We start from the raw sequence: 12,728 nt of genomic DNA, 5'->3' as shown, positions 1-12,728 counted from the left end.
TTAATGTAATCTTCCTAAAGCATAGATTGATCATGTCAGACTCCAGCGGCTCCCTATCAAATCAGATATAAATCAAATATAAAATCCTTTAAAACCCTTCACAGCTTGGTCCCCTCTTACTTTTCCAGTCTGGTGGAACCTTTTCTTGGGACTTTCCTCAGTCTGGGTCTTCCTCTTTGAGATGCCTATGTAACCAACAACTCTCCTAGTTATTTTCCTTCTCTCCCACGGCTCTCTTCTCCCTTTGCTTCATGTTTGTTCCAACCTAATTCAAATATTCAAATCTCTTCTTTCCTAGATTCAGAAATCAATTCCTTTTTTAATATACAAATTTCTAAGGGCATGACCCAGTCTATACACAATGACTGCATTGATTTAAGGGGTTTGCACGGCCCTTTTCACATAGTTCTGATTATTTGCTTCAATCAAAAAGTGTTTTCATTTAGTCAAGTCATTAGAACCAAATAGGATAATTTCAACCCCACCCTTACAAAGGCAAGGGAGACATAGAGAAAAAGCAATTTGGGAAATAAACAGCTGGATAAGTGGTATTTGAGAATGGGGTTTGGATTTTCAGATTACAGTTTACAATATAGGGATGACAGATTCTTGGCAAGAAATGGAGTACATCTAACAAAGCCTAGCAAGAATATATTTGTCAGGTAGTTTGCAAATCTAATTAAAAAAACAGACTTCTTGCCAAGTTGGCCACCCGAACAGGAGGTAGGCTGCTCAATTTCCATATATCTACTGTGAAGGAAATTATGATTTTCATATTAATCAATATGACATGTGTAATGAATATACTAAGAATTTAGGTTTTTCAGAATTGCCTCTTCTGGCTTTTGAGTCAGAAACTTACAATGCAGCTTGATCAATGAAACCCTTGACAACACTCTCATAATGCATTCTTATGCCTATGCACCTTAAGTAAACTGAATCAGAGATCGTGGAACCCGTTCTCATCACAGAACTCTGGTCTGTGACCCACCAAGTAATGACCCCCAAGGACCTGCAACAATACTGTTCCCACAGGACTCCAGAATACCTGTATTGTGGACTTGTGGGCTTTTCACGGGAAACCACTCAGGCCCTGGGAAACGATGGTTTGTAATCCACCTTCTCCCCTCCCTTCCCACTGGTGATTTATGTATATAACCTCTGCCTTCATTACACAAGACGGACATATGATTAGGAGAATTCCCAATTTGCAAATCTGTTCCTCATAATGAAACATTAATTAAACTGCTACTTGATTATTGGCACTCCTGTCTCTAGACTTGCTTTTGTTCAGCTCCAAGAATTTCCACATTAGAGATTGGCTCAGTAAAATCCTGTTAACAGTACTGACACCATGACAAAAATCTTGAAGTTCACATCACACCAAATGATGATCAAGAAATCCAACATGAAACTATAGTAAAGTGATTTCTTCCACTTCAGAACTGGACAAAAAGTCAGGAAGGGCAGTTTTGAGAGGAAGGGAGGAGCTGTTAGCCAAGCCATCATCAGCATAGTGTAACCTCCCATTGTAAACAGAAAAGGCCAGGGACAGCTGTAGCCTGCAACATTCTGTGTCCAGGAGCAAAAGGAACTGATTCTCCTGAGAAAGTCAAGTATCCAGGATGGATATCTTGATAGCTCTGAGGAGCAGCAAAGTATCAAGCGGAGCAGTGACACAGTGCTCACACCGGGACATCTGAGGCACAACTTGCTCTCTGGAAAAAATGTACATACAATATTCAGTTAAATTTACCCTGAATTATTGACATTTTCTCCATCACTTTCTTGAATCTAGAAATCAACAAAACAATGACTCAAGCCCTGATGTGTAGCATTTGCTGATTTCAGAGGTAAAAATGCTTAGCTGACAATTTAACAGTTGGCTCTCTATAAACTGGTTCTAGGTCATTACTGTCCCGAATACTCTCTCCTGAGACTCTAGAGGGGGCCCTGAAGATACAGCACTCCGAACCTCAAAGACCCAGCAGGGGTGAACACTAGGAAGTGACAGTTAGCATAGGAACCCCAGAGGATCCGGGAGAAGGGCTAGCTATACTACTCAAAAGTACAGTACGGGATGGAACCCAGCTCTGGCATAAAGCCCTAATTTAGGAACTAAAGCTGGAGAGAGGAGTCAATCGAAGAAAACAACATCCTATATAAAAAAGTATTGCAAATATTACTTTAGAACAATTTCAAACAAAGATTCAAAGGAACAAAGAGGATTTTTCCACAAGAATTGTATGAATACCTAGAAGAAATAAAGCAAAATATTTAAAAAGAAGAAGCAAAAGCTCTGGAGGAAAGAATTGAAAATAAAATAACTTAGAAGAGAAAGTGGTAAATCTTCTCCAAATGGAATCCCTGAAAACTAGAACAAACCAAACAGAAATCAACAACTCCATGAGAATGTAAGAAATATTAGAACCAAATCAAAAGGTTGAAAAAATACAAGAAAATCTACAATATCTAATATAAGAAACTGATCGGGAAGACACATTGTGGTTTTTCCCTTTTGTTGTTTCCTTCACAACACGAATATGGAAATATGTTTTACATGACTGCACATGTATAATCTGTATCAGATTGTTTGCTGTCTTGGGGAAAGAGGAAGGGAGGGAGGGAGAAAAATTTGGGACGCAAAATCTTTCAAAAAATGAATGCTGAAAATTGTCTTTATATTTAATTGGAAAAAATACCATTAAATTTTTTTTAAATGAACTCTTAGCTTTTATAAAAGGTATTTACTGAGGCTATGTGGTAAGAACAGAAGTTACAAAGCATTTCTTCCCAACACCTGAAGAAATACCTTCCCTTTCACCTCCTCTGTCTTTGTGGAGGGTTGGTTTAACCTTAAATCTGTTGCTATAAAGCATTCACCCCTCTAAGTTCACTTTTTAATATTATATAATAAAACTCTCCCTCTCGTAGGATCTAGCATCTCTATTGTGGGTCAACTTATTGCTTGCCTGGGTCCTGGTGGTCACTTCTTGGGGCTGTACTGGCAACTAGGCTCAGCTGGCCATAAACTCGGGACTAGACTCTGGTTCCCAGTTCTCTCCTGTCCTCTTTCTCCCTCCCTGCTTTCGTCTTTCTCTGTCTATCTCCTTCCCTCTCTCTCCCCCCCATCCTCTCTTCTTCCCTCCCTCCCTCCCTCCCTCTAACCCTTCTCCCAACCTTTCAGAGCTCACAAGGTTGCAGCCCAGTTTGTTCCATCCCCAGTACTCATTTACCTAGGGCAGGAAAGAATGGACATGAGAGAGAAGCAACAGTAGAACCATGTGCTTATGTCTTCTTTTTTGGTTTATTTTGTTTTTACCAATCATTTGGTTTATTTTTCTGTATCCAAACAATCATCTCTAATTATCTGTTTAAATTGTTTCACGTGAATCAGAAATTAAAGATAAACATGATCTTAGCCTAGAGAGGCCAAGAAGCACACTATATCTTATATACACTCCTTAGGGCTCACTAAATCTCATCTCATCTATTACCTTGATAGATTTCATCTAAGTAAAGATAGGAGAGAGCCATCATTTGTGTTAAATAAAAGTGGTACTTGAACCCAGGTTTTCTTGGCTTTGAGGCCAGCTCTCTATCCACTATACCATGCTGCCTCTCCTAGAGAGAAGGGAGGAAGAACTAATGGTAAATGGAATTTTTTTTGTTCAGAACTTCAGGCACAGTCCTTTCCTAAGATGCTGTGGGGTATATGAGAGTCGAAGGTTGCAATAGCTGCTCTATAGAATGCTATAGAGAATCAGTTAAGAATCAATTATCAAAACTGGCATTGTGACAGGCCAGTTGAAATTAACCAACACATATTTGTACTCAACCACAATTGTAACTTTGTCCTGCAGCATCCAGTAGCATGTGAGGAGAAGTGGAGAAGGCAGATCCAGACACATATATGACCCTAAGTTGCAGAGAAGGTGGGGCCTATATTAGTAAAGTTTCCTAACCTGGACGTTCCCTATACTAATGAAATTACAGGTCCAGACCCAAACCCTCTTCTAGACTGTTCTGTATCTTGCCATAATTCCTTGACATCATTCCCCTATTGTGTCCTCCTTTCCTCCAGTCTCTAATAAAGAGGTGGCCCTTATTACCCAGGAAAACCCCTATACCTGCCCCCTTCTTGTACATGTGCATCTTCTCTATCAGACTGACCTCTCTCTATAATTTTCTTTTTTTTTTTTCCTTCTAATTTTCAATCTTTCCCTATCTAATAGTTCTTCTCCTGCGGCCCATAAACACACCAAAGTTTCCTCTATCCTAAAACTAAACAAAAGAGAAATAGGAAATTAGGGAGCAGCACAAGGCTGATGAGAAAACAGTGGACTCTCAGATCCTGCCCCAAATCAAGAAAATCCCTCAGCTCCGTGGCTTACCTGCGTTCTGTATTCTCTCTCTCCAACGGAATTTATCCTCACAAACTGGTGTTTTAAATGCCTTGCACAGAACTCTCATTAAAATATTTGGAATAACAAAAAAAAAGTTTAGTTCAGAGTTCAGACCTTATTCAGCAGCACAGCATACACACTGAAATAAAATCTTATGATTATGATCAATATGAAAATGTGTATTTCACCCTTTGTTTAATATAAGATAATATGCTTTTGGTTCCAAACTCAAACTCTGAGCTCCTTAAAGGTAGCTCCCATTTCATCCTCATTGGGTGTGTTGGGCATTTTTCCCAGGACCATGAATGAATTTGTTCTTAATAAGTATTTTTCATGAGGTGATGACAGTTCTTTAATCACATTTGATTGCTTAAGTCTATGGCATGCAGGTGTTTCAAATGAACACTCCCTTTTTCCTCAAAGCAAAACAGTATATAAATGTGTGTTGTGTTGGTAAGAGTAGGAAGGGTCCTACTAAGTGTAGGGTCCATAGCCACCTCTACCTGTTCTCCAGAGCAAGTCTTTTTTTGTTATAAGACTATTTATCTTTTTAAAAAAAAATTTTTTTTTTTGGTTAGGCAACAGGGCTAAGTGACTTGCCCAGGGTCACACAGCTAGTTAGTGTTATGTGTCTGAGGTCGGATTAGAACTCAGGTCCTCCTGAATCCAGGGCCAGTGCTCTATCCACTGCACCACCTAGCTGCCCCTATTTCTGTTTTTCTGTGTCAAAAATCTCTCCTTGGTGTCTAGGTTTACGGAGCTTCTTTTTGAAGTAAGCATCTGTAAGATGGTTTGGGGTTTTTACACCTGAAAGGTTAACCCTGGTAGAGGTGGCAATGACAGATTTCTGATGGGTCCTTCTCAGAGGAACACGGTTGATGGTCAGAGGTCCAGTCACCAGAAGCAAGCCACTAGCCAGCTGCTTCAGGAAAACCACTCTCTTACCCCTGCGGTGGCCAGTGAGCATGATCAGAACCGTGCCCGGGGTGATGCTAGATCGAAGTCTCCTCACTTGCTGGCTAAAGGGCTTTTTGCCATGACTTAGCAGCTTTCTAGGCACATCCTCAGTAGGGTAATCCCTCGGCATTTTGCGAATCTTTACCACACGGGTTACTCCATTCTTGTCACCACCCACTGGCTTTAAGATAGTAGCAGGCACCTTCTGTTTCTTTTTCCTTTCAATCCGTGTTTTTGGTGCAGCGTATTTCCGCTTGTACATGGCTCTCCTGGAATACACTGCCGACCTACAGTATCTACAGATCCCTCGGTAGGACTGGGCTAACCCCCCGGGCTAGGACTGGGTTCCGACTGCAGTGCTTTCGAGGCTTTTTCACCTCTTTTTCAGCCACATCTTCCTTCCTGTTTTTCTCCTTTTTTTCCTTTCAGACCTTCTTTTCCTTTGGTTCCTTTAGGGGTTTTTTGTCTGCCATCTTGAGAGAAGGGAAAGAGCTGAACTAAACTTTTTAAGACTTATAACATTAATAAATTCCTAACAAGCATAAATTCTTTCATGCCCAATATGGTCTGTTCTCAACCTGAAGGGCTTCTCAGTTTCAATACATTAATGGGCTCCTCTGCAGTAGGTGTTATATAAAATGCAATAAGGTGTGAACTCCTCCAAGATTTTTCAACATTTGTTAATTCATAAGGATTTTCTATATCAGAGGTCAGCAAACTACATCCAGAGGGTCAAATCTGCCCCATTGCCTGTTTCTATAGGGCCAGTGAACTGAGAATTTTTTTTTTAAATTTAGCTCCCTGGCCATAAAAACAGCAATGGACTGGTCTTGACCTTCTGGCCATGCTTTGCCAATCCCTGCTCTATATTATGGGCATTCTGCTATCTACTAATTAAGTCCTTACATTCATTTAGTCTCTCTCTGTTATGAAGTTTCTTGATGCTTAAAACGAGCTGTATGCCCACTGAAGGCTCTCCCACACTCATTACATTCATAGGGTTTTTCTCCAGTATGAATTTGATGTTTAATAAAATCTGAACTACCTTTAAAGGCCTTACCATATTAATTACATTCATAGGGTTTTTCTATACTGTGAATTCTAAGATGCCTAATAAGGTCTGAACACTGATTAAACATTTTTACACATTCATTACAATTATAGGGTGTCTTTCTGGAATGGATTATCTGATGTCTAATAAGGTCTGAGCTACTGCAAAAATGTTTTCCTACTCTGCTTATACTGACTGAGGTTTCTCTTCCTGATTAATTCATTAGGTTTCTCTTCTTTATTAATTCTCTATTCATTAAGATTTGAGTCCTGATGGAAAGTGCTTTCATGTTCATGAAGTTTCTCTCCACTATAAATTTGTTTATGTTTAAGAAAGCTGTATGTGAAATCAAGGTCTTCCCACATTCATTACAGTCATAGGACTTTTCTCCACCATATATACTCCTATGTTGACTAAGGAGAGAACGCTGCTTGAAAGTTTGTCCAGATTCATTACATACATAAGGCTTCTTTCCAGTATGAATTTTCTGATGTGTAACAAGATGTGACCTCTGACTAAAGGATTTCCCACATTCATGACACTCACAGGGCTTCTCTCCAGTATGAATTAGCCAAGGTCTAATAAGATCTGAGCTATTTCTAAATGGTTTTCCACATTCATTACATTCATAAGGTTTATCTTCCTTTTGAATTCTCTGCTCTCTAGTAAGGTCTGAGTCCTGATTAAAGGCATTAAGTTTTTCTTTTTTCCAGCATGAACTCTCTAATGTTTAAGAAAAGCTTTTTTTTTCCATTGGAAGTCTTTCCACATTCTTTACATTTATAGGGTTTTTCTCCACTATGGATTCTCTGATGTTCTGTAAGACATGAACACAGCCTGAAGGCTTTCCCACATCCATTACATTTGTAGAGTTTCTTCCCAGTGTGAATTCTGTGATGTGTAACAAGGTGTGAGCTCTGAATGAATGTCTGTCCACATGCATAGCACTCAAAGGGTTTTTCTCCAGTATGAATTCTATGATGTATAATAAGATCTGAACCTTGGTTGAAGGCTTTTCCACATTCATTACATACATAGGGTTTACCTCCACTGTGAATTCTTTGATGTAGAATGAGATCTGAGCTCCCTTTAAAGGCTTTCGCACATTCGTTATACTCGTAGGGATTCTCTTCACTGTGAATTCTCTGGTGTCTAATAAAATTAGAGTTCTGATTAAATCTTTACACTCTGAATTTTCAGTTATTTACTAAATTCTGGCTTCTCTTAGACAGATTGACCATATCTTTCACAATCATGGGCTCCCTCTATTATACTTACTTTCTGACGCATGATAAAGTTTGAACTCAGGTGACAGCTTCTCTGTCTCTCATTAGATTCCTGAACTTTCTCTTTCAGAAAAATAAGATTTTTGGCAATGAACTCTCTCCTGGGAAGAGGTCTGTTTCAGTTCATCTTTTGAAGTGTCTATGTTATCTAATTTGTTTTTACTTTCATTGGCTTTGACTGACTCATATTTATGGAGAATCAGACTTTGAAGTCTTTCTGACATGACCCATATAGATTCATCGCTAGAAATTTTCTGCTTTGACTTTCATTCCTCCTTCTTAGTTCTGTTCTCATAACCTGGAAAAAACAAAGAAAGAAAATACAAATGTCACCTCTTTTTTTCTGCCAGGAGGCACTAGAAATTTGTCAAAATGAAATTAATTCCTATTAATGCAATGTATTAATGCAAGTTAATGCAATTAGTGCAATAAATGTGGAAGCTCTCTAAAATGGCTTCAAAATATGACCCAACACTGGTTCTCTGGAGCAAGGGGTCTGTTAACTTCCAGAATAACTGGATCAATAACATGGTTCCACCAATAGTGTACTAATGTATCTTGTCTTTCTGCATCCATTCAAATATTGACCATTCCCATTTTTTGTCATGTTTACCAACTTACTGGTGTAAGGTAAAATCTCAGAGCATAATGACCGGTCTGGAAATTTTTGTAGGGAGGCCAGTTACAACTGTGGCCAGGTGGCTATAACTCAATTCTCTCAGGATCTTAGGGGTAACCCTGGTGTGGGGGCAATACATTCCTAGTACTTGCCACTGTAGCTCTTCAGGCTTTACCAGTGTGCTTCCCATTTACTCAAATTAGTTACAATGACTCTATTAACCCCCCCTTTTTTTTTTTGATGAGGCAATTGGGATTAAGTGACTTGCTCACAGTCACACAGCTAGTGAGTATTATGTGTCTGAGGCTGGGTTTGAATTCAGGTCCTCCTGACTCCAAGTCTGGTGCTTTATCCACTGTGCCACCTAACTGCAGCTAAGTGTGTCTTCTTTTTTTTTTCTTTGAGGCAATCAAGATTAAGTGACTTGCCCAGGGTCACACAGCTAGTAAGTGTCAAGTGTCTGAGGTCAGATTTGAACTCAGGTCCTCCTGACTCTAAGGCCAGAGCTCTATCCACTGCGCCACCTAGCTACAGTCCTGACACCATTAACTCTTAAACATAACACATTTGGCAAAAAAACAAGAATAATAAAAAAAAAACCCAGTCAATCCATAGATTTGGGTCACATTCTCCCACCAATCCACACAATGCCCATGAAAATTTTGGGGCATGTATGCCTTGGGTTACTTTGTTATTGTTCAGTCATTTTCAGTCATATCTGACTCTTTGTGATCCCATTTGGGGTTTTCTTGGCAAAGATACTGGAGTGGTTTGCCATTTCCTTCTCCCGCTCATTTGATAGATAAGCAAACTGAGGCAAACAGGGTTAAGGGACTTGCCCAGAGTCCCAAAGCTAGTCTGAGGTTAAATTTGAACTCAGGAAGATAAGTATTCCTGATTCCAGGTCTGGCACTCTTTATACTGTGCCCACCACCTAGCTGTCCCAGAGACTGCATAGGATCTAGGTGGAATGGAAGCAGATCACTGGTATTGATCACATTCCTTTTCTTTCACCACTTTTTTTTAAAAGAAGATTGACAGGGTGATAAGAAAGAGAAGGTGGTCAGCTAGATGGCGCACTGGCCCTGGATTCAGGAGGACCTGAGTTCAAATCCAGCCTCAGACACATAACACATACTAGCTGTGTGACCCTGGGCAAGTCACTTAACCCCATTGCCTAGCCAAAAGAAAAAAAAGAAAGCTAAGGAACAGTAACTGGGGGAGGGGGAAACTTTGTAGCAAATTTTTGTGCTAAAAGTCTGATATCTAAGATATTTAAGGAACTGATTCAAATACATAAGAAGAGTCTTTCCTCCACAGATAAATGATTAAAGGATATATACAGGCAGTTGCCAAAGGATAGGAGCTATCAATGGCCATATGGTAAAATGGTTCTAATCACTAATAGGAGAAAAGTGAAAATGAAAAATTCTGAAGTTGATATCATAAGATTGGCAAAGATGACCAAAAAATAGTAATTGTTAAAGGAGCTGTAAGAAAACAGGCACTATTGTTGAAGTTATGAAATGGTTCAAATATTCTGAAAAGCAACATGGAAGTATGTTCAAAAAGTCACTAAAATGTACATATCCTTTGACCTAGCTTATATCCCAAAGAGGTCAAAGAAAAATGACCAATATCTAATCCAATCCAATCAATATTTATTAAGCATCTACTGTATGCCAGGCACTGCACTAAGCACTGGGGATACAAAGTAAAAAGGCAGTCCCTGCCCTTCAGGAGCTTACAATCAAAAGGAGTCAAAGGAGGCAAGAAAGTGGGGGTAAGGAAAGGAAACCCAGGGGGTACTCAGCATGGGGGCATCTGGTGTGGTGGAGTCCAAATCAGGCAGAGTAGCAGATGCAAAGTGGAGTGTGCTGAGTCCGTCCTCTGCCCTCTATAAAAGAAGGTATTGAGGAGTTCAGTACCCCACCTTTCAGTCCTCCAGTCAGAGGGGATAGGAGTGCTGTTAGTTAAGGCTTGGATTAGCAGCAGGGGGTGAGATTAGAAGTGATGAGTTCAACCTGGAAGGGGCACCTTGTTCAGTGGAGTTGAAAAGTGGAGTAGCAGAGGCTAAATGGAGATTTATATCTATATATGTATATATCTGTATATCTATATCTATATATTACTTTCTGTTATGGCAAAGAACTAGAAACTAAGGAGGTAGTCATCAATTGCAGAATGATTGAACAAATCATGAATATCATAGAATATTATTCATCTGTAAGAAATAAGGACTTCAAAAAAATCCTTGGACTTAGATGAACTGATTTAGAGTGAACAGAACCAGAAAAACAATTTGTTCAATAACAACACAAATGACTGAAAGAACAAAAAAGCATTTATTAAGCCTTATTACATGCCAAGCATTGTTCTAAGTGCTGGTGATACAAAGAGAAAAATAGAGACAATCCCTGCTCCCAAGGAGTTCACACTCTAATTGGAGGAGACAACATATAACAGTTCAGATGTAGAGCAGACATAAAGGTGCATAAGTCCTAAGGATTTAGTGGAAGAGCAGAGAGCAAGGCTCAGGGGTTCCTAGGTTAAGTCAGTAAGTCAGATAATCACGCTGTGGTCTTCAGGGTATTGAGGCTTTGCAGATATAATAAGGCTAGGGGAATCTTCAGAGGAAAGCTGCCACCCCTGAGCGGGAAACAACCATGGGAATTAGTGGGCTGCAATCATACATAAAACCCTGCAGGTAGTCAAAACTGCTGCTTGTTACCCTTTTAAGCTGCACTAAGGGAAACAGTATCCAAAGCAAGTTAAAGGAACAATTACAGCATTTATGCGCAAGGTTTGCTGCGTCTCTATGTCATCTCATTTGATCCTTACAATAGCCCTGTGAAGTAGGTGCTATTATTATCATCTGTATTTTACAGAACTGAACATTGTATTCAGTTCTGGGCACATTTTTAAAAAGGACATAGAAAAAGTGTATCCTTAGGACAACCAGAATGTTGAGAGAATTGGAAAACATACCATATAAAGAAAAGTTGAAGGAAATAGAAAAGAAAAGACTTGGCGGGGGTGGGGGAACAACATGATGGTTGTCTCCAAGTATTTGAAGGATTGTCATATGCAAGAAAGCTATATGTAGGGGATTTCATCTAGGATTTAAAAAGTTTATTTTTGTTGCATTAAATATTCTTCCCTCAAATGGGTATTGTCTCTCTTATCAACTCAATGTGCTTTGTAGAATTATAAATGCAAAGTATCTGACAGTGCTGCTGCTGATTAATATATTAAGCTATCATATATTGATAAAATTACATTCATGGTTATGTGATGCTGATTTAATAAGATTGTTACCTATACATGTAACAATTGTTATGTGTATGCTGCATGCTTAATACTTAGCTGAGCATTATTAGTTTGCTAAACATGATTTCCATGATACAACTACTTGAAAAAAAATGGAGGTTGATATGTTTGATATGTAGTATGAATTCATAATGCATGTTGAGGTCCGCACTTGAGGACCTAGAAGTCCTTACCATGAGTGTAAAAGTATGGATGTTATAAGATTTTTTTAAAAAGTGTTGGAGAAATATAAAGTGATAACTAAAAGGATAAGACTGGGATAAGCTACTCAGTCAATTACCAGACCCAGTTAGTTGATTAGTCAAAAATTCCTGATACAGTAACAGTAGACCTCAATCTATAGGACCCCTACTTCTGAAGAGAGGTTGATTATAAAGCTAAAAGATTTTATGAACTGGGGTTTGCCAGTAAAAAAAATTGAGAGGTATGTTTAAATTAGAAAAAGATGCTTCACATGTAGGAAATGATGAGTATAGATTTCCTACTTCTCAAAATTATTATAGGCTCAAGTTAGGAATCTTATCAGGACAAGATCCCTGTCCTCCTAGGGAAGAATTAGTTGAGATTTAGACTAGGCACACAGCAGAACTACTAAAAGGCAGGCAAGCATTTGAAAAGAGCAAAATTTATTATTTCATGAAAAGTACCAGAATATCTGCTTTTGAATTTGTGAGGTCTCTGAAGGCAGAAAAACCAGAAAGCACATATCACAGCATTTGCAAAAACAACAATGACATTACACGCTTGCTCTCAGTGCTAAAAGAGCATTTGTTAGGCTCAGCAATACTATTCAAGATAAAGAAGAATTGCTATCCATATCTGTAATGCTGGTAGACAACCTACTATTCATATTGGTAGAAAAATGCAATGGCATAACCCAAAAGTGCAACCCAGAGAGTCTGAATGACCCAAGTGGGCAGAAGATTACAAGGCTAGCCTGGGTTAAGGACACACCTATATCAAATAATAAATATTTGATTTGTATGCAATTGCTAGAAAAATCAAAGCATTTGACCAATGGGCTGAGAATATACCTAGAAACCCAGCTCAGAAAAACTCAACTTCAATTAGTTCAAGAA

At 39.0% G+C, this 12,728-nt stretch overlaps 1 pseudogene; it reads right to left on the bottom strand.

Moving 5' to 3' along the window:
* Positions 1-5,112: 5,112 nt before the first annotated feature.
* Positions 5,113-5,836, bottom strand: LOC110194242 (large ribosomal subunit protein eL6 pseudogene; annotated as a pseudogene).
* Positions 5,837-12,728: the final 6,892 nt, after the last annotated feature.

Source organism: Phascolarctos cinereus, unplaced genomic scaffold (assembly GCF_003287225.1).
Source record: "Phascolarctos cinereus isolate Bilbo 61053 unplaced genomic scaffold, phaCin_HiC Scaffold_5;HRSCAF=322, whole genome shotgun sequence".
In the NCBI taxonomy this organism is placed as follows: Eukaryota; Metazoa; Chordata; class Mammalia; order Diprotodontia; family Phascolarctidae; genus Phascolarctos; species Phascolarctos cinereus.
Note: the sequence above shows the minus strand (reverse complement) of the source record. Positions and strands in the feature narration are given on the sequence as shown.